We start from the raw sequence: 26,785 nt of genomic DNA, 5'->3' as shown, positions 1-26,785 counted from the left end.
GAAACACAAAGGTCCTACCAAACACACTAATATTGGGTGATTTCAATTACCCAAACATTAACTGGGAGAACTACTCAAGTACTATCTCACTTGCCCATCATTTCCTAGAATTTATAAACTCAAACGCCCTGGTTCAACTGTCAACACTCCCGTCAGAGGTGACAACATATTGGACCTGGTCATCACCAACATGGGCGACCGGTGTTCCATACCAGAGGTCAACCCCTCGCTGGTTAGATCTGACCATAAACAAATGACTTTGGATATCCATATTCCGCCCCCACCCCTGGACAAGAAAACCACCGTGAAAAACTTTTCAAAAGCAAACTTCACATTACTTAAGACTGAGGTGGAAAGTTTCAAAGCCCCCATGCTGAAGGATAACACTGTTCAAGCTGCAAAGTCCTTTACTAATGTATTCTACGGGCAGCTACAAAAATGCATGGATTGTGCCATCCCAAGCAAAACCAAGACTCACTCCTCCAAGAAAAGGAAACCAGTCTGGTGGACTCCTGCCATAAAACAAGCTATACAATGGAAGGAGGAAACTAGTACAGAAAGAGTAAAATCCCAAGAAGGGAAGAGATCCCTGATCAGTATCCACAAGAAATTATGCTCCCTCATAAAATCATCCATGGCGAGCTTTGAAAGAAAAATTGCCAAGGACTCCAAAGATAACCACAAGGCATTCTTTAACTATGTCAAGAATCTAAGTGGCAATGCTCAGAGTTAGTGCAGAATGGCACAAAATACACTGAACCGACCGATATCGCCAACATCCTGGCAGACAGGTTCAACGCAAACTTCATCCCCCCTCTCACCCCCAGAAGGGCCCATAACCATACCAGAAGAATGTAGAGTCCCTGAAATCACAGACACTCAGGTTAAAACAGCCCTCTCCAAAGCCAGAAACACAACATCAATGGGACCGGACGGTGTCCCAAGCTGCGTCCTACACAAGCTCAAAGACTAACTAACCCCTCAACTAAACACACTGTTCAAACTCAGCCTCTCCACAGGCTACATACCCATAGAGTGGTGCACAGCAACGGTTATTCCACTCCACAAAGGTGGAGCCACAACAGACCCCGGGAACTATCGCAATATAAGCCTGACTAGCTTGGTCTGCAAGGCTATGGAGCGCATCATCATGGAACACATTAGCAGAGACATTGGGAACCACCAAACACTGGGCCCTACCCAGTTTGGCTTTAAGGGCAGATCATGCCTCCTAACCCTGGTGGACTTCTTTGAGACAGTTACCAAGGCTATAGACGAGGGAAAGGTGGTACACACAGCCTACCTAGACCTCGCTAAGGCCTTCAACACCATTCCCCATTCTGGTATTATAGACAAGCTCACCAGCCTGAACATAAACCCCTACATCACAAGATGGGTTGCCAACTGGCTCATGGACAGAACCCACATGGTGAGAGTTGTGGGAGCTAGGTCTGACTCTAAACCGGTTACAAGTGGCATTCCCCAGGGCTCAGTCCTAGGACCCCTCCTGTTCGGCATATGCTTCTCAGAGGTACAGGCAAGCACAGGAGTACTATGGCTGACAAGTTTGCAGACTACTGCAAACTAGGGGCTATAATTGACTCTCCGGCTGACACAGACATCCTGCAAAAGAGTCTCACTGAGACAGATACCTGGTGTCAAAATCATGGCCTCAAGCTAAATGCCAAAAAGTGCATAGTCATCCCCTTTGGAAAAAACAAAGTACGCACAAACTACCACATAGTGGTACTCCCCTAAATACGGAAGACGTAATAAGGGATATGGGGACCCAAGTAGATAGTAATCTCACCTTTGGTAATCACATTGCCAGAGTGGTTAGAAAATCCTTCTACGTGGCCCACCTAATCACAAAAGGGTTCGCATCCAGATCAAAAGAGGTCTTTGTGCCCCTCTACTCATCACTCATTAGACCCATTATAGAGTACAGCGCCCCGTTTGGGATGTACCTTACAAGACACCTGCAACAGCTGGGAAAACCACAGAAGTACCTCACCAAGAGGATCACTGGCCTCAAACAGATGCCCTATGTAACTCGACTGAAGAAACTCCAGTTGTACTCGGTTGCATACCGCCTACTCAGAGGTGATCTCTGCCGGACATACAAGGCCATGTCCAACCAAAAATTGATGGACATGCTCCACCTAAAGAAAACCTTATCCCCTTGAGCCACACGCTCTAGGGATCTAAACCTCACCACAACAGACATGCTGGAGAGACAGATTCCTGTCACAGAGACTTCCCATGCTTTGGAACAAGATCCCAATCTACATTAGGCAGAGCTCCTAGCTATCACTCTTAAAAAGAAACCTTGACTGGTGGATGGGAAACAGAAAGTTTATCTCGAGGATCACTTCAGTGGCTCTGCTGGACAGAGGCACATGGAACTAATCTAAGGGGGGGGGCGGCGAAAGCCAACACATTCTGGCTAGGCTTATAAATGCCTTCGGGCAGATAGCTTAGTACCCACTATGAACCTATGAACCTAAAATGTGCTTCTTGTTGACACTTGTTTGATTGTTTTACCTTCTTACTGATGCTTCCCATCAGTGTTTACTGGGAATCAGGCACTTCTGCGACTACAGTATGGATACTTCTCCCAGTCCTGCTGTTCCTTCCTCCACCATAATTAAAAAAAAACAAAACTGAAGCATGAGCCTTTGCCTGTAGTGCAGGCTTAGTCAGTGCCTCAGAAGATGGTAATTGACTGCAGTGGCCACTGCTGGTACCTCAGACCACTCACTGGTTTCCTCAAAGCCCTCTATTGTAGTCTTGCCAACCATTATGGCGTCAGGGGTCAGACCCATCCTGTTTGGCTGTTCTAGTGTCTGATGTGGACATGGAAGAACCATCTGTTTTAGGAGCTGGAAATACTCTGGGAGGATCTCTGTGAGGTGGCCAGGGAAAGAAATGTATTTCTCGGTATTATGTGCATTTCCCTTCTCAGTTTTTATCCATAAATGTTCCTAGGGAAAAAAAAGAAAATAATCATTGTGATAATAAGGACATGGTTTCTGTCACTAAAATTATGTTATTACCTTAGCCAAGAGTTTGTTGTAAGTTTTTAACCCAGGGTGTCCAGTGTCTCTTGCTGTTCCCTATTCCTCCACTCTTAGCAGTGAGGATGTTTGTTCATGGGGTTCTGACTTAGACAGAGAAAGGTTAGTGTCACCTGAGGGGCCCATAGCCCAAGACTCTGATCCTTTGACAGTAAGTTTGAATTTAGACTATCTCCAGACTGAAGGATGTATTTGAATGGGAACAGATGGATGGATATTCCCCATCAGCTGGGTAGATATTATGATTGATTAGAACAAGAAGCCCTGCTTACTGCACCCATTCCACCTCTTTTTGCCTGCCTTGGAAGATGCTTTTAATGCTTCCTGAAAAGCCCGGATTCTGCACTATCTGAACGTAGAAAAAAGCAGGTAAATTTTACAAAGTCTGCCTAGCTAATAGGTTTCGTTTTCCTCATTTCAAGCAAGTGGTGCCTTCTGCTAATTGACAGTCACCTAAGAAGAGATGTTAACAGGGCACTAATGAAAATTCCAACAAGAAAGCTGTTTGTCCAAAAAAAGAGTCGGTGCCCTCCTCTGAATGAATATGCCTGAATCCAGCTTATCCCCTCCCTTCCCCTCCTGCACAAGCATCTCTTCCTCCTTCTTAAAAACTAACTCTAAATGCTCCATTTTGGCAACTGATTGTTTCAAACAAATGGGTTTTGGAGGTAAATCTTGGGGGGAGAATTACAAGTGGCAGTGGATACCCCCCCTCCTTTCAGAGGAATCCCTCCTCTTCTGCTCAGTCAAACATCTGTTTCCTGCAGTGCTCCATGTTTGAGACAGGCGCCGTAGAGCATGTACCTGGAGATCAAATAGCAGTCTTTTGTTGAAGATTACAAAGTTGAAGATGTTGACCCTTCAAGCAGTATTGATTCAGCTCCTAGATCAAAGCTTTATGGTAACTTTAGATCTCAAAAATGCATACCATCACATTCCAATAAACAAGAAACTTAGAGATTTCTAAGTTTGTGTGTAACAAGGTCACATTATCAGTCCTTTGCAATACCTTTTGGGCTCTCCACTGCACTGAGTTTACTAAGTGCCTAGCCCCAGTAGTCACCTACTGCAGATTGCAGGACATCCACATTTTTCCTTATCTAGACAACTTGCTTTTTTGTGTGTGAAAAGTCGTTTTGCACTTGTCATCTTGTCATCAGTCCTTCACAAAGGTATCTTCTGTCCTAGAACAGCTGGGATTCCAGATAAATATGCAAAAATCCTCCCTTACTCCATCATACAAGGTTGTGTTTCTAGGTTGCCTAATTGACTGTGTCACAAAAGGCTTTCCTTCCCCAGGAGAAGATGGATTTGTAATCGGAAATGAAAATTTTAAGGAATAAGACTGACATTTTAAGAAAAGCAGAAGACATTTTATTTCTCTGATTGCCAGCAACAATCTTATGTTCCTATTTGCAAACAAGGAAAGCATCATTTCAGAACTAGCAGTCTGAACCTTTGACCTTTTACTTTTACAGCAAATTTTAACATGTTGGGCTTACGTTATCTTGAGATTTTCAGATTATTACAAAGATGTCACTTAATTTTAATTGGATGTTCATCATTTTTCTAAGAAATGACAAACACTTTTTTATTTCGTGTTCTTAATGTTTTGAACTGTTTGTCTTGGATAAGCTTCATCTAAAGTCACGAATGTTTGATACAGTCTAGAAGTGCATGTTTAGTAAAACAATGTATGATGACAACTTGCTGTTTTGATTACAATGCACTGAATTTGTATGTAAGACAAGTTACAGAGTACATATGTAAGCATATATAGTTGTTAAAAAATTTAGGAAACTCACATTTCAGCTCTACTGTGCAAATCACAAGTAAACATTACTTATAGGCAATATTAAACAATTAGTCTTATATAGAAGATGCATTTGTTGATACTAGAATAGAGACATTAAAATATCAGGTGTCATTCACATTATTTTCTCTAGCTCTAATAATCCTCAGTCATAGAATTTGTACCATCACAAATAGAGGCTCGCTAGCTTTTCTGAAGCAGAGACAGAAAAATAACATGACTGCAGTTGGTGTAAAGAATTCAGTCTGAGGTTATAAAACTGTAAGCAATAATGAGCACATGATACCATTTTTGATAAACTAGCTTTACTAGCTTATTCTGTGTCAGGGGACTTGCAACTCTGACCACTCAAATGTTATAAAATTACTTTTTAAGTAATGATGGGATTTGAAAACACTTTTCCTCTACAATATTATTTCATTTATTTTAACTCTAAAATACATATTTATTAAAGTCAGTTATATTCTTGCAATATAGCACAAATGATATGACATAGCTAAATACAATTTTAAAGCCTCTAATTATGACCTGTACAACTGTGATAATGCCCTGTGGACACACGTCTCTCGATGTGGCTACACATCTTTAAGTAGTTATTAAATCTGAAGCAAGTGTGGAGACCAATCCAGTTTTTCATGTTAAGGTGGACCACCAGGTAAAAAAAAATCTGGCGCTTTCTGAAATGTAGGATTTGCAAAAGGAGTATTTTTTTTTTGGATGTCTTGAGTTTAGAAACATTTGTTTTCATGCTTAACATTGAAATGTGCTGGATCGAACTTTATGCATATTGGCTTTTGACCACCTGGGAATGCAGAGCCAGCAGTAATACACTTTAGCAGATGAAGACTAGGCCACATGTTAAGTTTGTCTTGATGGCTGCTGTTGTAACCAGTATGATGCACAGATTATTTGCCAGTTTATTTGAAGGGGTATATAGATGGCAGTAATGTAGCAGCACACTTTTTTTTTACCTGTTTAAATGTTACTGATAACACGGATTTAGGCAATCTGGAAGTAAGCTTGTTGTAGTTGCTGTAAACTGGACTGCTTGAATGATAGCACACAACAGTCATTTTGTTTTGCATTTAACAAGGTCATAACAGGTGTTTGGCAGAGTTTAGTAGTCCCTTTTTCACACTGGAATGCTGGGCCATTAGCAAATGCAGGCCGCAATTACTTACGTATGCATAAACAAGGATTTTGTTTTAGTATTTCTTGCTGATCAAGACACATAGTTTTAAACAGGGTGTTATGCAGGGCTGTCACAGCCATGACCAGTCTGCTGGTTCTTTCAGGAAATGAATGACATAAACACAAGCAGGATCTTACAGCAAGTAGTAGAATGATGACTTCTGACAGCTAGTTTTCCAGGATGTCTCAAGAAATGAAGGTCAGTGAATGCACAGAACCTCTCAAGCAGCCCCTCAGGCAGGTAAACAGCTCCCTTTCACCCAGAGCTGCAGGCTCAATGTATGTCTCAGTAACAAAAATGCTGACAGGACTTTCTCATGCTGGAAAAAGAAAAAAAATCCAAGTCTTTTTTTTTTTCCAGCCCCCTGGACATTAATCTCTCCACACCTGAGCATGTCAGAGCTCGTTAAATCTGGAACTGTCAATATCTCCTGAAAAGCAAAGATGGCTACTGCTACAAAGTAATAATTTTAAATATTGGATTATATTTATTTCAGAAAATGTCATAAGAAACATAGCACATCCTTTTTGGCTTATTTGAAGCTGATGATTATCTGCTGTTATACTTACAAAACATTTAAACATAACCGTGAAGGATGTGTTTTGTGTGTTCATTCAGACTTTCAGCACTGATTTAAACAACACACATGAATCTTATCTTCTTGCTACTTACTACTAATAATACTATTTGCTGAGTAGGCTGTTATGTCTTTTTTATATTTTTACTGAAATAAATGCTGCTTTACTAACAAAGCACACTTGTAAGCTCAGAAAATACTGATATTTACCACAGAAGATTCTGCATAGAGAGACTGGTAGTCAGGAAATGGAAACATACCCATGATGCAATGCTGTTCTCTCAAATAATTTTTTACAGCGGAGTTGTCTCTAGTATTCATTTTTTAGCACATACTGCACAGTATGCTTAATATGCTTGAAAAGGCAGCACATTTTATACAGTAGCATTAAGAAAACTGACTTTGGGGATGGTGCTTGATAGTAACTTATTTTGCTCTTTTGATTATAATGCACCTCTTTTTGATCATAACACAACTACTGTGTACATCTCTGGCAAATTCAAGAAATACTCGTGTATGGAATTTTAGCTTACTTCTAGTGACTATCAGAAACAATTTCTTCTTGACATTTAATGTCCAAGTCAGTATAGTGGCTTCTTTGCACTAAAACATATTACTGTGAAGTGTTTTTAATTTTAATGCATGTTTAATTATAGGTATTTAACCAGACACACAAACATTTGGAAAATGAGGTGCATAATGTCAGGAACTGTCAGTGCTTAATATCAGTTTTGAAGACTTGATTACACACAATACTGCCATAAAAGGAAAACGTTGACTGTCTTGTGATACAGGCATAAATACAGATATGTACAATTTCAGTATTAGATTTTTATCTATTTGACAAAGCTGCATTATTTTATTGTTGGCCCAAGCTGCTCCTGGCCAATGAATCATAAATAATGCATATGCATTTTTATTAGTGGCATTATTACTAAATCAGTAGTCATATGCTATTATTTTGTTAAGAAATCTAACAACATCTAGAATGTAGAATAAATCAGTCCTTTTTCATTTTTGATATGTACTCATACTTTGACCATATTTATGTTTATATTGACAAATATTCTTTTACAGAAACATAATGTTCAATAATGAATACAGAACTACTACCACTATCCATTGCTGTTTAGCTCAGCAGTCTGTCATTTGGTATGTTATCGGATCTCAGGGACAGAAAGAAACTCACAAAAATTGTAATATATAAAGGCAGATGTCATTATTAATGTTTGTAGAACTGAAACTGGAGAAGTAATAGTCAGGACAGCAGTAAGAAAAAGTAATAAAGCTCGAGAGAAACGATGAAGAATCAGAATAGCTTTCCTGTTTTAGTTATTAAAATGGTTGTCAAGGCCCTGAATGAAACGCATACTTTGTATTTAAATAGACCAAATAGTTTTTATCTTGGTGATGTAGTACATGTATGTATGTATACTGTGTTAATGTTTGTAGCTTACTAAATGGTATGTTCAACAGACTTGTGTATAGTTAGCACATGTAAGCAAAATAAATGATGTCAGTTGTTTACATTTTAAACAAAAAAATTAAGGATGCTGTTTTACAACTCTGGACTAAACCTTTAAAATACAGAGTATGATCTGACAAGTCAGTTTATTTCTAAGAAGTTACATTTGCCTTGCACAAGTTTGGGCATTCATTTAAAAGGCAGTCTATTAACTTGGATGGATATGTTTTATATGGTTACCTGTTACAAAATCGAAGTTACGGAGCTTCAAATACCATATGGTCGACACCATATGATCGAAGTTCCATAACTTCGAAATTAATTAAATAAAATAAAGAAGACGTACTCTGATGGGTTAAATCAGGGGGGCTGAGCCCCCCTGCACCCCCACATCACCTTTTACTTAAATATACCAACTCTGAATTTGCACTTTAATGAAGTACGGTGCGGAAAGGGAAGATTTCCCTTTCCTACACTGCAGCATGATCTCGGAGTTGGTATATTTAAGTAGCAGGGGGGCTTGCCCCCCTGCATACACCCTTTACTTTTTTTTTGCAATGTTGATTTTGCAGGTTTCGAATTTTCAATTGTTCGATCATTAAAGGTCGACCTTTAGTGATTCAAACAGTTGATAATTTGGTGTTCCAATAGGAACCCGTTTTATATCACCTCATTTATTTCTCCTACAACTATTTTTTATAGTAGGACTTTACAATGAACATTTGTGCATTTAACTTATTACTTGTTTACAGAACAACTTATAGCTTACTAGATATAAATTAATGTCATGCACAATATCTTGCCTTTCTTTGTTGGACATGGGTATATATGTCCCTATTGCATGCTACCTTTATTGCTTGTTTGGCTAGCAGTTATAACAATGAGTAGTATGTTCTTGTTATGCACCCTCTCCCTAGGCTTCTGAAGCAGTTTACTAGCACCACAGACATTTTTGTTTGGTAGCTTTTCTATACAATAACTTGTCATTTTCCAGCACTGTCAGACCCTTATTTTTTTTAATTGTGTGATCAAAGTAATGCTTTGCTGCATACCACTACAAAAGATTAATTTTACATTATATAAACAACAGTTCCGTATGAATCAGTGTAGATTAGTAAAAGGTGATGCAGCATGTTACAGCTATGGTTTGTTTTTACTGTAGTTTGCGTACTCCGTAAATTACTCTTGAGTATTAAGTGTATACTTAAAATCATCAAATTAATAAGTATGCAGGCCGTTTCTCAGAACTCTTGTAGAGGGTACATCTTTTAAAGGTTGACCTACTGGGTTTTGTTAAGAAGTCGAAAGGATGTGTTCTTTGAAGATATTTGAATTAGCTGGTCTGGAACAATTTGATAGGGGATCTGTTGTAGTGTTTTTAAATACATTTTTTCAACTGAAATGCTTAAGTAATTATTTGCTCTAGCTTTTATATAGCATTGATGTTGTTTTTAACATATTTACTGAAGCAAGGCTTATTAATAAACTAGCATTTCTTTTCCATTGTTACAAATATTTTTTTTTCCAAAACCAGACTTTCTACATTAAAACTTTATGCCATCAGTCATGTTTTATACAGATTTGAGTATCACTTGTATATTTGCAGCAGCTCTGTATTGGTTTCAGCTTTATGGGAATGCAATTTAAAGACTTTACTGGTAATGCGCTTTTCAAGAGAAAGATATTACTTAATTATAAATATTGTAGATGTGTCAATGGCACTGTTTGTATTTGCAATAATGTTGGACTCAAAATATTTTAATTATATTTAGATAGTTCTTTATAAACTCATAGAAAATGTCACTAGCAAGCAGATTCACTGAAAATTGGCCCTGGTCATGGGGTTTTAATTATTTTTTTTGCAGTTGTGCCTGTGCAAATTATTTCATTGGCTATACCATACAAGTTATTGTCTCACTGTCAGAGCATACATATAGTTTGCCCTATCATAATTTTCTCATAGAGACTAATGAACACATACTGAAAACATTAGGAAACAAAAATGGTAAATTACTTTGCTGTTTTGTTGGCCTACAGACAAAGTTTAGAGTTTTGCTGCATTATATTCTTCATTTTAAATAGTATATAACAAATGCAAACTATCATGTAACCTACAGGGATGATTATTTCACACGTTGAATTGATGTTTTAGCCTACAGCATGTGATTTATGCTAAAACATTAAGCATGGTTTTAAAATGATCATTGATAAGTCGTACTTGTGTCAGTGACGTGACATTCTTGAATTAGTGATGAGTCAGACTTGTATCTGTTTCAAACTTTTATATAACATTGGTGTGTCCCAGGAGATGAGGAATAAACTCATCCTCAGGGTTCTGATTCCATCCACATAGGCTGTCAAAATGACTTCTCCTTCTTTCTCCTCTTCTGTAACAGCGCGGACTTCTCCATCTCTTCTGCTTCTCCTGGGCCTAAATCTAATGAAAAACAGAAACAAGAAGAATGTAAGGCATCCAGAAAATGCTCTCTGGATCTGTCACTGGCTTTTGCAGTGGCTCCAAAAGTGGCTAAACCCCCTGCTCCAACACCCCCTACAGATCCAGTAGTGGTAGGCCAAGTAACTCCTTCCTGGTTCTCTTCTGAACTGGTGTTTCCGAAACACAGATCACCAGTCCTTCAGAAACAGATCCATCAGTTCAGGCCTCCTTCTGACTGACTTCATAGATGTGGAAGGACTTCTAGAACCCCCACTGAAGCGGACTTGGACAGGATGATGTGGCACTTCGACCCAGATCCATTTGACTCTGGCTGTTATTGGATCTGGTAGAGAATTCTCTCCTTGTTACCTAGATGTTGCTTCTTCTCCAATCCAACTGCCCGGATCGGAGCCTTTAGATCCCAAGGTAGATCTGTATCAGAGCCGACACTCCATGATCGTCCACTCAGATAAGTTCTGTGTCAGGGTCGGGTCCAGCTCTTGTCAGAGCCGTCAGACTTCTTGAGCCGTAACATCAGCATTGACTCTGAGAGGTTAGGTCCACATCTGAGGTCTTCAGGCACATTGCTTCCTCTTCAATCTTTGGTGCTTGACAGTTCCACTATGGTGACTGCCTCATCTCCAAGCCAAATGTCTTCCAGGGTTGAGCTTTTCCCTAGGGCTTAGGATCCAAAGAAGTTCCCCGAATACATTGTAGGCTTGGTTTTCAAGGCATTTGAGAGTGTTGCTGTCCATACTGAGAGCTTAATTCTCCCCATCTCATTTGGATGCAACTCTCCCTGATAGGAAATCCCAGGGTCCCCAGCCTGACCATTTTGTCCTATCAGGGCAGCTAGTATCTTGGAGCCCTGAGCAGACTCTCCCACTTGAGACTGCATATGTTTTAGAGTCTTCTCCTGAACAGCCAACAGAAGAGGCACTCAGGAAACACAGGTATAAGAGGAGGCACTTAAACTCCCCAGAACAGTCACCAACCACTGATATTGATTTTGAAGAAGGTGAAGGTTCCCCCGGATCCCCTCCTTGTGGACATCTTGTTCGGAGGGAACCTTAAATTACATAGACATAAAGATGGTTGGTCTTCCCAGATACCTGCTTTGAAAGAATTAGTCTTCTTCAAGGCTTTTGGTTCAGGTCCGTCTACTTCTTCGGTGGTGCCGTCTGCAGATAAGATGATAGATCTTATCTAATCCCAGGCATAGAAAGAGATTCCCAAGGAGCCATACAAGTTTTTGGAGCCCCCAAAGGATCATCCACATTGGAGCAAGGGCCCAGCAGTGGATTCCATGGTGGTGGTGACAGTCACAAAGAAGGAGCTTGTTGGAACAGAGCCCCTCTGTCTATCCGCCAAGTAGGGAATTTTGAGTTTTGGACAAGTTTGGGAAGCATGTATACGCTTCATCCACTTTCTTAATGAGAACACTTAATTATTTGGCTCATTTTAAATGTTTTCAGAGAGATTTGGTAAAATAAATCTCCACTTCTTTTCAAGGGACTTTATCTGCAGAGCAGAAGACAGAGCATTGACTCCCAGATGGCTACCCTTTTATCCCTATCTAATGCTTCTATGCATCTCATATTTAATGCCATAGAGGGGCATACAGGGAGGCCAGCACAGGTATTTCCATCAGGAGGCATGCCTGGATATAGCTTTGTGGCTTCGTTGATCACTTCAAGACGTCTGTCATTAATGCTTCTTATGATAGATTAAACTTGTTTGGACCTAAACTATCTCCAGGAGTGAACAGGACAGTAAATCCCTAGCTTCCATGGGGATCAAATTCTCAACACCCCCAGCAGACCTTCACCAGGAATCAGAAGGCTGGGGAGAGCATGTGGTTCAGAAAATGTCAGGTTTTTGTCATACTCTGTTGGAGACAGAGCTCCTCGTGGCACATGGGGAAACTCTTAAAATGGATGTTGCCCAAGAAGTCCATTCTCAGAGAAGCTCTTTCAGGGCTCTTGAAAAGTTGCCCAGCTGTCCTACTTTGGAGGCAGCTGGCACACTTGTATCTGCACTCCATGGCCTAGACGTCCATCACTCAAGGCACATGAGCACAGAAAATATTTACTAGGGGCTATTTCATACCATTCTACTCTTCTCCCCCACTGTATTTGCAGCTTCAGAAATAGAGAAGTTTATACAAATAATTGAGTCATCCAATACGTTACATCATACCTGAGAGGTTCCAGAACTTACTCAAGATTATTTTTGGTGACAAAGAAAAGTAGGAACACGAGACCAGTTTTGGATCGAAGTTGACTGAACAAACACATTTGAACCAAGTTCTGGATGGTCACAGTTCAGTCAATCCTCCCTCTATTGTAGAAGAATGTCTGGATGTGCTTGACAGACTTTCAGGATACTACCACATCAGAATAGATAAAGTGCTCCTGGAAGTGTCTTCACTTCCAGTTGGGAGCCATTCACTACCAGTTTAGAACTCTGCCCTTTGGTCTCACCACAGCCCCCCCCCCCAAATCTTCGCCAAATGTATGGCAGCTCACTTAGGACTGCAGGAATTCTGCGTCTTTCCTTATCTGGATGACTGGATCATAACCTCCCCATCCAGGGATTTACTGCTGGCCAGAAATGCTTTGCTCCTTCTGTGTATCAATCTTGGAATTAAAGTAAATCTTCATAAGTCTCAACTGCAGACAACTCAGTCTCTAGAATTTATTGGAGCTCATCTAGACATGACAGCATTCACTGCAAAGCTTCCTCAGTCACAATGTTGTCTCTACACTCACAAGCTCAACAAGTTCTGTCAAGAAAGAAACCACCAGACAGGCTGGTTCTCAGTCATCTAGTTTATGTGGCTGCCTCCCATTACTGTGGTCCCACTAGGGAGGTTCTACATGAGAATAATTCAGTGGGCACTTTTCAGTACAGTGGTTCATCAGGCATTAATCATTGAATCTTCTGATCATTCCCAAACATTTGCAGACAACACATTAATTTGTGGTTGACTACTCCTCTACTTCAAGAGGGATGTCCCTTTATTCTTCCTGCTCCACAGTCCATGGTGACCACGGACACTTCCCTGTTAGAGTGGGGGGGCATTACTTGTGAGGGACAGTCCAGGGAATGTGGTCTCCTCTAGAGGCCCACCTACACATTAGTATCTCGGAGATTAGGGAGTAATCATAACATTGCAGGCATTTCAGGATGCTGTACCCTTGGATGTGATTTCCATTCAGATGGACAACTTGGCTGTTATTTGGTATATCAACAAGCAGGGAGGAACCATATCTTACCCCTTGTGTCAAGAGGCCATGAGAGTATGGCAGTGTGTGATCTTGCATCGCTTTCAGGTAGCTATGCACATCCCAGAAAAAAATCTAACATTCTGGCAGACAGGTTGAGCAGATCCATTCTACTCCCTGACAAGTAGTCCCTTAATCACCTTCTAATGGAGCAACTTTTCAGCCACTGGGGGCATATTTGTTGCCATCTCTTTGCCTCACCCATGAACAAAAAATGAAGCAAGTTCTTTGCTCTGATTCCCCATGAGGGGAAATCATCCAGGGATGCCCTGATGCACTCTTGGCCCTGAGACTTCTTAAAGACTCTCCCCTTTTCCCCTCTTCCCAAGGGTTTTGCAGGAAACAATGGAACTGAAGGTTTATGTCATAGTCATAGCCTCTCATTTGCCTCAACAGGTCTGGTTTCTCTTCCTCTAGCTACATCTAATTCACCCACCTTGGGATTTGGGCTGAGACCTAGCTCTGATATCTCACCTGTACAGAGAACCTTATTGAAGCATACGGACTCTCAAATTGACCACACAGTCCAATTCCAATGATGGTTCAACAGTCCAGGCTTTCCAGTTCCGTTGTTCACATCTTCCTATCATAAGCCTTCTGCTAGGAAGATGTACAGAAGCAAATGGAAAAGATTTTCTATTTGGGCATCAGAAAAAGATTCTGACCAATTTTCAGTCATATTTCTGCAATTTTGAACTTTCTGGCTCATCTTTTTCAAGGGCGAGCAAGCTACTCTACTATTACAGTACAATTGGTGGCGATCTTCTCTTTTTACATAGGGGAAGGACCCACCCTGTATCTTCTCTCTGGTTGTCTAAAGTGTTTCTTTAAGGTACCTTCCTGCTGTGTCCCCCTGTCAGAGATCCAGTTCCACCTTGGGATATTACAGTCGTCTTACAGTCTTTCACTAGACCCACGTTTGAACCTGCAACTAGAGTTGACCTGAAGAACGTATGATGGAAAACCTTATTTTTGGTGGCCATAACTTCTGCAAGAAGGATTTCTGAGTTGCAAACCTTTTCTTCAAAACCCCCTTTGATTTTCATAAAGGCAGAGTTTGAGGATAAATCCATCCTTTCTACCAAAGGTGGCATCAGAATCCTCCATCAATCAGTCCATAAATATGCCAGTATTTCCAGATTTCTCCAACAAGAGTGAATATACCTTTGACTTGCTGGTTGTTCATCGTCAATTCCATTTTCATTAGACTGCCTGTTTCAGAAAGTTTAAACAACTTTTCATTTAATTTCCAAAGGCTAAGTTGGGGCAAGCAGTATCAAAGAATTCCTTGTCTAGATGGTTGACTCAGTGTATATCACCAAAAAGGTCTGTCCTTGGCTTCAAAACCCAAAGTTCATTCATATAGATCAGTCGTCTCATCTACAGCCTTTCACCTGTGTCCCAATCGATGATATTTGTGCTGCAGCTACCTGGTCAAAAGTTCACACATTCATTTCTCACTATAAATTGGACATTCAGTGTACAGCTAGGGCTTCATTTAGCTCAGCTGTGCTCAGGAATATCCCTCAAACCCACCCATGTGATCAAGTAGCTGGAGACTCTGCCCCATGCGTAGAGAAATGAATGTAAAGACAACATCAAATACAAAAGTTATGTAATAGACCTATGTCGTCATATGCCATCCATTCCTCTACTACCCTCCCTCCATCGCCTTTCTTATCTTACTGTTTTTATTCAGCTGATATCTTGTCATCAGTGTCTAACAGATCTTACTGACTTTACCTTGGATCTTGGAGTTTAGCCACTCTTTCTTCCTATTTCCTCTCTCTCCACCATTGGTTATGACCTTGATTAGGTTGCTTATAGGAGGGGCAAATTCAATCTGAGTTAGCTCCTGTGATACAGGGGAATTATGTGTAGGAGGAGGAACCTGAGCACCATATCATAAACTTTGAAGCAGCTGAAGACGTATTCTGTGTCTGATCCAAGACCACATATAGAGGAATAGATGGAAAGACAACACAGATCTGTCATTATGTTAAGTACAAAACTTTTGTTTTCTGAATTTATACATAGACAATTTACACATTCATCTGAACACTGGCTGATTGAATCTGCTAACACCTGCTAGCCATATATTTGGGGAGAAGCAGAAGTAGAAACGGTAGCAGGAGGTGGCTTAATTTACATATGTAGTATCTGGTCTACTTTGGTAGACCGAATTTACACTTAACCCGAATCGGCGATTACAGAGACAGCACCAAAATGTTAATAAATCGAACCTGAACATTACCATTATTTTTACAGCGAAAAAGACACTTGGCCAGCATCGGGAAGTTTGCCCTTTTCCCCACTGTAGTGCAATCACAGAGATTGTATATTTAGTTAGGGGGTGTGGGGGGCCCAGTCCCCACTGATTGGGTTTGACATACTTTGGTCTGTTATTTTCCTTAAATGTTGGCCAAGTGTCGTCTTTCCCTGTAAAAAAATTGGTAATGTGAAGGGTCGGTTTTATTAACATTTCAGCATCGTCATCTTGGTAATCTGTGATTCGGGTAAGAGTAAATTCGGTTTAGTGCCACCAAAAGGACCCCACCCCCCCAAACTTGTCATGTTACCTTATTGGAGGGTGTAGGTGGTGACTACAACTTCTGAGTCCCCATATGGGCCACCAAGTACTGTCATGGAAATGATAATATTAAGAAATGACATTCTGATGTTATAAGAAAAGCAGATGACATTTTATTTCTCTAATAACCGACAACAGTTCTATTTTCCTATTTGCCAACAGGGAAGCATTGTTCCAAAACTGTCATGCTGTAAGTTTGAAAGAACACTTAACAAGCAGTCTGAACCTTTAAACTTTTATGACCAATTCTAACAGGTTGGACTCATGTTACCTTAAGATTTTCTAATTATTGTAAAGCTGTCACTTAATTTTAATTGAATATTCATAATTTTTCTAAGAAATGACCGACATTTTAATCTGAAGTAGTTGATTTAATTTGGTCTTCAACCTGTGGGTATTCGGATCCGAGACGGCCACATCGCTAGCATCTGATCCGAGCTCCAAACTCCTCCCCTTACACATAATGCTCCCCTGTCTCATTCCTTCTCTCAGATCTCGTTTGCCACTGAAAAGCTACTCATCATGGTCACTGGGCTCCAGGCTTTTTGGGTAAGTTTTCTGCTTTTCCCTTTGAGTTATGAGGCTAGGTTCCCTTTTTTTAAACCCTTAACCTCCCTATACCCATGTCATCCGTCGGTGTTCTAAGTTTAAAAAAAAAAGTTAGGTAGTTTCCCTTTGGCTTTCTCGCTCCCTACCATTTGAGTGAGTGTGTGTGTGAGAGTTCTCTGGTGTTGCAGAGTTGGTTTGTGGTCCTAAGATGGCTGAGACTCCCAAGCCAGTCTTTAGGAAATGCACGGAGTGTGGTCAAAAGCTCTCTCTGGCTGATGGCCACACTCTGTGCATAGTGTGTTTGGGCATGGCCCACCTACTTACCTCCTGCCCTATTTGCGTGGGCTTCAACCTGCGGACCCTGAAGGACAGGAGGGCTAAGTTGATTATGAAGGGCTTGCTCCCTTCATCGGGGACGGCTGTCCCCATAACTTCTGCTTCAGCAGCACCTCCTGCTACCGCTTCTACTTCTGCTTCTCCCCAGGCCTCTGGGACTCAACCTCCCGCCATGACATCTGGGGAGGGAGATTAGCCACAGAAAAGATAAGTCTAGGAAAAGGTCTCCGGACCGCTGGGCTCCAGCAGGTCCCCCAGCAAAAGTGAAGACCCCACCTAGACCCAGTACTCCCCGGCTCCGATCACCCAGGTTCTCCCTGGAGCTGGAGACATCCAGAACACCTTCAAGGGCTTCCCCTCACCGGCACTCCCGGCCGGTGTCAGCAGCTTTCATCTTCAAGGTCAAGCCGTAGTCTTATTGAGGCTGAGATGGACAGGATGATGCGGAAGTTCATCTGCACCCAGATCCAGATGGGAGTCTTGCCAGCCCCCTCTCCCTCTGGAGCGGGGAGCTCACAACCTTTCTTCACCCCTATAACTCCTTCTCCAATACGGCCGTCCGTTTTGGAGTCTTTGGATCTGATGCGCCCCTTGGGGTCGGAGAGTCCCCGCCGACGGTACCCTGTACCTCGACACTGGCCGTTGCCTTGAGTGTGTCAAATCCGACTGGTTTGGATCTGAGCTCTCAGAGCCTTAGCCTCAGAGTCGGATCAGAGGGGGTGCTGTCGGCTCCGAGCTCGTCGGACCGCAGTCTCCCTCTCAGCATCTCGGCTCCCGCAGTCTCTGCACTGACTCCCCCATTGGATCCGAGGGGAGCGGCTCCTCTGCTCGTTTCTCAGGACATCCACTCTTCCTCAGCTTTTTTTCGTGGTGGAGAGGGTCTTCTCGAGTGCGTCGACACCTGTGATCATCTACTCGTCGGACTCCGTCCTGACCCCCTTGGCTTAAGAGAGGACAGCATGTGCTTGATTTGCCTCAGGAAGCTCCCACTCGAAAGCAACTTGTTTGTGAGTCCCTTCCAGAGAGTTCCACTGAGGAGGCTGCTTGCAAATGGACGTGCAAAAGGAGGCACCTGGACTCCACAAAGAAAGCGCTCCCACAGGAGAGTTCTATGGTCCATCCTCCTGACTTGGAGTCTAGGACTATGGACTGTTTGCGGAAGCGGGTGTATGCTTCAGCAACCTTTACCATAAGGACGCTGAACTATATGGCACATGACATTGACTGCAGCATGACCTGGTGAAAAAAGTAGCTGAGTAACCCCTGGAGTCCATGTCGGCAGAGGGCAAGAAGACATTCTCCACATGAATGGTCACTCTAAAGGCTGTAGCCAACACGTCCATACGCCTCCTTTCCCATGCTACGGAGGGAGCTGCCAGGGCACTTGGTCCAGTGTTGCCATGAGGCGTCACGCCTGGCTCCGGCTGTGTCAGTTCTCGGAACCCTTCAAGGCGTTTTTTGCTAATGCCTTCTATGATGGTTCTTCCCTGTTTGGGAAGTCTGTGCGTGACACACTGGTTCAGAGTGAGAAGGACGGGAAGACACTGCTATTGTGATCTGCTTCTCCACCCCTCAAAGATCCTTTTCTAGGAATCAGCAAGGGGTTAAGAAGATGCGAGTCCGGAAATCTCAGTTCTCCCAGGACGTGCAGGACTCATCTTCCCCCAGTGGCAGGAGGGGGTTATGATACGTGCCGGCCCAGAGGCAGAGGAGGTCCGAGGAATGCCGGGTCATGAGAACCATTTTCGGACAGGCCCACGCAGCAGCCCTGAGGGGCTGCCTGACTGCTCGTCTCTGGAGGCAGTCAGGGGTCACTTGTCACTACAGGCAGTGGAGTGGGAGTCCGTAACAACAGACGGTTGGGTGTTGCAAATCATATACAGAGGTTATTGCATCCCATTCATAGAGCCACCTCTTCCACCAGAACACCTCCCAGACATTCCACCCGTGCAGAGGGAGGTAGCAGCACTGGAAATGGACAAGCTGCTAAGAAAACAAGTCATCCAAACCATCCCCCCAGACCAATCCGGATTGGGCATTTATTCTAGGTTCTTTTTAGTGCCAAAAAAGACGGGAGACCTAAGACCCAGTCTGGATCTTTCCACCCTGAACCTGTCTGTAGCCAAAGAAAAGTTCTGGATGGTCACTCTTCAGTCCATCCTGACCTACCTGCAGGAAAAAGATTGGAAGTGCTCGATCGACCTCCAGGACGCGTACAATCATATCAAAATGAACAGGCACTCCCACAGGTTTCTCCACTTCCAGCTGGGGGCCAATTTTTGTCAGTTCAGAGTCTTCTCCTTTGGTCTCGCCACAGCCCCTAGGGTGTTTACTAAAGTGATGGCGGTAGTAGCAGCTTACCTGAGGCTTCAGGGATTTCAGTTCTTTCCTTACCTGGACGATTGGCTCCTTGCTGCCCCCACCAAGCGTCTGCTGTATTATGGCAGGGACTATTTCCAGGTATTAGTAAACACTCTGGGCATTACTATAAACTTCTGCAAATCATCACTGACTCCAGTCCAGACCCTAGACTTCCTAGGAGCTTGGTTGGACACCATATAAATAGAGGTTTACCTCACTCTGGAAAGGGTAAACAATTTAATACTTCATGTTTCTTTCATTCTCCAAGCTCATCTTCCTCCAGAGGAGGCTGTTCTGCAGGCTCTGGGTTCCATGGCAGCCACAATCAATCTTCTACCCTTTGCACGACCTCATATGTGAGTTCTCCAGTGGACATAAGCAGTTCAGTGGTCCCTACTAGATCTGCCCTTGTCCCACCCAGTTCGGATTTCACGGGCTTTCAGAGAGTCTCTAATCTGGCGGATTCTCTCCCCGGATCTTATCAAAGGACGTTTCTTTGTGCCATCCTTTCCCACAACCACAGTGACCATGGCTGCTTCCCAGCTAGAGTGTGTGTGGGGGGGCATTGCTCAGGAGGGACTGTCCAAGGCATGTGGTCCCCTTCCGAGACTAATTTGCATATCAACATCCTGGAGATGAGGTTGGTTCTTTTAGCGTTAAAGGCCCTTCATGCCCATCTTCCTCTAGGGACTATTGCTATTCAGTCAGACAACATGTCAGTAGTCTGGTATATCAAAAAACAGGGGAGAACCATATCTTACCTCATTTGTCACAAGGCCATGAGAGTGTGGGAGTGGGCGATTTCCACCGGCCGCTTTCTGGTGGCAATCCACATTCCGGGAAGGTCCAACATTCTAGCGGACAGGCTCAGCAGGACTATTCTGATGCCTTACGAGTGGTCTCTGAATCTTTAATTAGCAGAACAGATCTTCCTCAAGCGGGGTCAGCCTTGCTGTGCATCTCCTTCCAACGCAAAAATGCAGTGAGTTCTTCGCTCTGAACCCCCCTCAGGGGAAGCCCCCAGAGATGCACTGGTTAATGCTTGGCTTCCTGGTCTTCTTTATGCTTACCCTCCATTTCTCTTATTCCGAAATTTCTTCAGAAAGCTTGCAGGTTGGGGAGCATAGTAGTCCTCATTGTCCCATTCTGGCCTTGTCAGATCTGGTTCCCCTCCCTTTGGTCTCACCTGGCAGTTCCACCATAGATATTGGATCCAGTTCCGGATCTCATTTCACATCCCTCGGGGATTCCTCATCCAGACCTGGGCAGTCTGAAACTCACCGCTTGGCTGCTTCAGTTCCAGTAATGATTAGGATTCCCGGTTTATCCTCTCCAGTTAAATCCATTTTGGTGGCGGCTCACAAGTCTTCCACCAGAAAAATCTGTCATAGCAAGTGGAAACTGTTCTCTATATGGGCCTCTCAATGGGACCTAGATTCGTTCATGGCTCCGGTTTTGGCTGTTTTGGAATTTCTCGCAGGTATCTTTTACCAGGGTGCTAGTTCCTCTACTGTTAAAGTCCAACTGGGTGCCATCTCTAACTTCCATATGGGGGAAAACATGGCTTCTCTAGCTTCTTCCAGACTTTGCAAGACCTTCCTTAAAGGTACCTTCCTTTTAAGACCCCCAGTGAAAGATCCTACGCCTCCATGGGACCTCACCTTTGTACTTAAGGCTGTAGTCTCGCCTCCTTTTGAGCCCACGGCATCAGTAGATTTACATTTCCCATCTTGGAAAATTGCCTTTTTGGTAGCTATCACTTCTGCTAGGAGGGTATTGGAACTTCAAGTATTGTTCATTAAAGTTCCTTGCATGTTTTTTCGTAAGGGCAAGGTTTCTCTGCATACTAATCCCTCCTTTCTTCCCAAGGTGGCTTCGGAAGCCAATATCAGTCAAACTATCAATCTTCCAGTTTTCTTTCCAAATTTCCAAAATAGGGGCAAATACAAATTACACTTGCTGGACATGCCCGGGCAACTGAGGTTTTATTTACACAGAACAAAATCATTTCGTAAATCTGTTTAGTTGTTTGTATCCTATTCAAAATCTTTTCTGGGCAAGCCAATTTCTAAAGTGACTATTGCTTGCTGGATTTCCCAGTGTATCATTTGAGCATATTCTGATAGAGGCCTTTCCCCTCTGGTTCAGGTGAAACCCCACTCCACTAAGTCAATAGCTACCTCAGCGGCTTTTTGGTCTAGGGTGTCACTGGATGATATTTGTTCTGCAGCTACTTGGTCCTCATCTCATACCTTCATATTTCATTACAAGTTGGACATTGTATCCAGGAGTAGGGCATTTTTTTGCTCTGCGGTGCTCCGAAATATCATTCCATGAGGCCCTCCCAGGTGTTGGTAGCTAGAGACTCTGTCCCACATGTTGAAGACCAAATGAAGTCAACTACTTCAGATAAAGTTATGTGCTCACCATAACGTTTCATCTGAGTAGTTGTACTTCATTTGTCTTCAACCACCCCCCCCTCCTTCCCCCTGACCTTGTCACTATTGTTCTAACCTTGTATTTTGGTGAGGAGCACCATTGTGGCTCTCCTGGTTTATGTTTGGCTTAGTTTATGGGAGCCATTAGTGGTAAGGTCTGATTGGGTTGGGCTTGTGTTTTCCTGAACAGCAAACTCGGTCTGAGGGAGGGAAGGAGACAGGGAAGCATTATGGGTAAGGGGAGGAGCTTGGAGCTCGGATCAGATGCTAGTGATGCGGCCGTCTCAGATCCAATTTGGATCCGAATACCCAGAGGTTGAAGACAAATGAAGTACAACTAATCCGATGGAACGTTGTGGTGAGTACTTAACTTCTTTTTTTTTTTTTTTTTTTTTTTACATCAAGTATTCTTGTATTCTTAACGTTTTCTACAGGTTGTCTTAGATAAGTTTTATCTGAGATAAAAAATGTGTGATATAGTCTAGAATTGAATGTTTAGTAAAATAATATGTGATTGGCATGTTTGGCCTTGCAGAAAACACTGAATTTACATCTAAGGCAAGTTACAGAGTACGTATGTAGACATGTACAGTTATTAAAGAATTCTGGAAACCCACATTTCAGCTCTACTGTGTTGTTGGTGGTGTTAAGCAAATATTTTTCTATGATACTAGAATAGCTACATTAAAACATCAGGTGTAATTCACATTTTTTTCTCAAGTTAAAATAGCCCTTGGTCTTGAAATTTGTACTATTACAACTAATGGCTTTCTAGCCTTTCTGCTATCTGAAGCAGAGACAGAAAAATAATATGACTGTAATTGTTATAAAGAATTCAGTCTGAAGTTAGAAAACTGTAAGCAGTAAAGAGCACATGATACAATTTTTGATAAACTAGCTATACTAACTTATTCTGTGTCACGGGACATGCAACTGTGACCCATCTTTTCAAGTAACAATGGGATTTAAAAAATCTTCTCTACTGTAAATTCTTCCTGCTTTTCTCACTGTAGTGTCAAGCTACAGTCAGAGAATTCCTCGGGATATTAGGCCTGAGGGCTTCTAGGGATGTTCTTTGTGTTTCACTGTTGCAGTCATCACATTTGGGTTATCCCTGACAGGGTAGCCCTCGGCCGGCCCGAATACCAGACTTAGTATTTCTGCGTCGATTATTATTGCTTGAGGACTGACGTCATGTTGTCAGTAGTATAAAGTAAGGCAGCAGACACCATTACATCAGCTTTTCTTGCCGTGGAGCCCGAAGCAGAAGCAGTTCGCACAAGTGCCGGTCGCCCACTACTTGAGTTTTCGTCTACCGAATTGAAGCTGAAGTCTTCTAAAGCTACATACCCTGCTGGGGATCTTTTTTTCTTGCACTAACCGATGTCAGAAAAAGTTAATTGTATTGCCTGTGGAAAACAAATACCACACCAAAACTTTCACTCTTACTGCATCACTTGTTTAGGCCCAGGCCACAACGTCCATTGTCGCTTCTGTGCTTTGTTCAGCGCCAGAATTATCCATCGTCAAGCCCTTATTGTTGCTAGATATTTTCGCTTACAGTCTTCAAATTCCGATATGGCTTCGGTAAGCCATCCGACAGCAGATCTTCCGAAAAAAATTAAAGATAAAGACTGAGACGGACCGCACAGGTCCAAACCTACCAACTACGCATCCGTTAAGCTAGTCGTCAGTTCTCCAGTGCTCAGTGAGGAGCTTTTGTAGCCCCTGATGCCTGCTTCTGTTGATTCGCAGCCCAGTACCGAGATCCTTTTGGAGTCTGGTATGCCTTAAAACTCTTCTTCGACTAAGGATCCTGCGGTCCTCTCAACCTTGGATGAGTCCGGAGCACTGAGCAGGCACCGGCTTCCGAGGAAGTCCTTCGCAGTACCGAATCTCGACACAAACCGATGTCTTCTTTCGAGACTGCTGTTCTTTCTGAAACCACCAAGTTTCTTAGGCCCAGGGTACAAGCCACACCCAAGAAACCGACGACCCACTCTCAGCCGCCTGCTACCTCTCCTGAAACTCTCCTTTCACTCAAGCACCTGGGCCACCAATACCAAGGACCACTGGGTTCTGAGCATTGTGTCTCAGGGATGCAAATTTTCCTTCCACACCCTTCCAACCCCAAAAGGGTTCCCAGATTTACCACCAAATCAGTGGGCAGAGGCTCAAAAGCAAATCTTTTCCCTGTTCTCTAAAAGGGCAGTAGAGCACGTGCCTGCGGAACAGATAAGCCAAGGTTTCTACTCCAGACTTTTTTTGGTGCCCAGAAAAGAAGGCACCTGGCATCCCATCCGCCATCTATCCATTCTAAACACCTTCCTGGTGATCCCAAAATTCAAAATGCTCACCCTCCAGCAGCTGCTACCCATGCTGTCCAAGGATGCTTGGCCAGCCACTCTAGATCTAAAAGAGGCCTACCTCTACATTCCTATCAGAGAATCATATAGGAAATACCTATGCTTCAGGGAAGGATCTCAACACCTTCAGTTCTCTGTGCTTCCCTTTGGCTTATCTACTGCTCCCAGAGTTTTCGCAAAATGTTTGGCTCCGGCCATTTCCTTTTGCAGACAAAGAAATATTCAGTTTTACCCATACTTAGATGACTGCAGACAGCCAGGAGAAGCTGCTCAAGCACCTGGCCTTTGTAATGACCCTACTAACCTCCCTAGGGTACTCAATCAAAGAAAAGAAATCCAAACAGGTGCCCACCCAAAGGATAATCTTCCTGGGAGCAAGTCTAGACACAGCTTCCCAGATGGCATACCGTACTCCAGAGAAACAAATGTTCCTGACAGCCTTCTTCTCTCAACTAGCCACCAGGCCCCAGCTAACTGCAAGGATGATCCTACAAGCTCTGGGGTTCATGGCATCTTGCATACTACTCATTCCATATGCCAGACTGCATATGAGGAATCTTCAGTGGTACTTAAAGAGCCTTTGATGCCAACACTTTCAAGACCTGGAAACTCTTCTACCTATAATTCCTTGCCTCAGAAAAAAATTTCTTTGGTGGGCAACAGCATGCTCCCACAACAAGGGAATGCCTTTCTCCCTACCCCCCCCCCTGCCGCCCAGACCCTCACCACAGATGCATCAGACTACGCTTGGGTTGCACACCTGGATGCCAGGTGCATGCAGGGCCAATGGAACCCCCAGCAAATCCCTCTGCACATTAGTCAAAAAGAGATGATGGCTGTGTAGCAGGCCTTGATACCTTTCAAGCCCCTTCTCTCTCCAGGGGCTCTCCTGATCAAAACAGACAACACCACAGTGATGTGGTACATCAACAAGCAGGGAGGGAGTCGCTCCTACCCACTGTGCAGGCTGGTCATGACCCTTTGGCACACAGCCTCTGCCATGCACCTCCACCTGTTAGCACAATACCTGCCAGGCTCTCAACTTCGTGGCAGACCAATTAAGTAGAAATCTTCTGGACCCACACAAGTGGCAACACAACAGAAGTACCTTCACCCTAATAACTCAGAAATGGGGAACCCCGAAGGTCGACCTCTTTGCCTCTCACACCAGCCATCAGCTCAGCAAATTCTGCACCAGGGAGCATCACTGCATGACTTGGAAAGTGGATGCCCTGTCCTTCCCCTGGGTCAATCTATCAGTCTATGCCTTTTCTTCCTTACCTTTCATCCTCAGGGTACTGCTCAAGATAAGGGAGGAAAAACCAGGGACCATTCTCATAGCTCCAGACTGGCCCAGACAGCACTGGTACCCCTTGCTGCATACCCCCCCTGGCATTTTCCTCAGATTCCAAACCTCCTAACCCAGAGGGTAGCGGAATTTATGTAACCCAATTGCAGACACTCAATTTGGCAGCTTGGCTTATTCCCTAACCCATCTGTCAACCTCAGTAAACCGGTCGTGGATGTTATCCGTGAGGCCAGATGTCCTAGCACCAGAAAGTCTTATGATGATAAATGGAAACGGTTCTGCACCTGGATCCAGGCTAAGGGAGCCAGTATGGCACAGCCCTCCCTCCCTCTCATTCTGGATTACTTAGCTGACCTACTACACAGTGGCTTCTTTTCCTCCTTTATAAAAATTCATGGCTCTGCTATTTCTGCTTATTTTCCCTCTAAGCAGCCTCTTTATCTCACACCCTTTGAACAAACAGTTCCTAAGAGGGGCTAGAAACTTGAAGCCACCAAGAAGGGCACCAACACTAGCTTGGGACCTTAACTTTGTATTGGAATAGCTCACCCTGCCCCCTTTCGAACCAGCTTCTTCTGCAGAGCTAAACTTTCTCTCCTGGAAGACAGCATTTCTTCTGGCCATCACTTCAGCCAGAAGAGTCTCTGAGCTGCAGGCACTCATGGCTGTGGAACCCTTCATCATCTTCCATGCAGACAGGGTATCCCTCAGAACTAACCCATCCTTCATGCCCAAGGTGGTGTCCAGTGTGGCTCTCAACCAATCCATTCATTTGCCTACCTTTTTTCCTAATCCCCAGAACAAGGGGGAAAAAGGATTCTTCACAATCTAGATGTGCACAGACAGCTCAGATTCTATCTACACAGGACTAAATCCTTCAGAAAGTCTGATCAATTGCTGGTTAGCTTTGCTACAGGGGCAGAAGGCAAAGCCATCTCCAAACAAACCATTTCCAAATGGATAGCACACTGCATCCATTTCTGCTACA

The 26,785-nt window shown here is 43.2% G+C and overlaps 1 protein-coding gene across 2 annotated transcripts in view; it reads left to right on the top strand.

The window, feature by feature from the left end:
- Positions 1-26,785, top strand: part of SLC39A13 (solute carrier family 39 member 13) — a 584,382-nt gene that overhangs the window by 146,492 nt on the left and 411,105 nt on the right. The window lies entirely within an intron of this gene.

The sequence above is a fragment of the Protopterus annectens genome, chromosome 9.part0 (genome assembly GCF_019279795.1).
Source record: "Protopterus annectens isolate FY-2018-M chromosome 9.part0, PAN1.0, whole genome shotgun sequence".
Lineage (NCBI taxonomy): Eukaryota > Metazoa > Chordata > Ceratodontiformes > Protopteridae > Protopterus > Protopterus annectens.
Note: the sequence above shows the minus strand (reverse complement) of the source record. Positions and strands in the feature narration are given on the sequence as shown.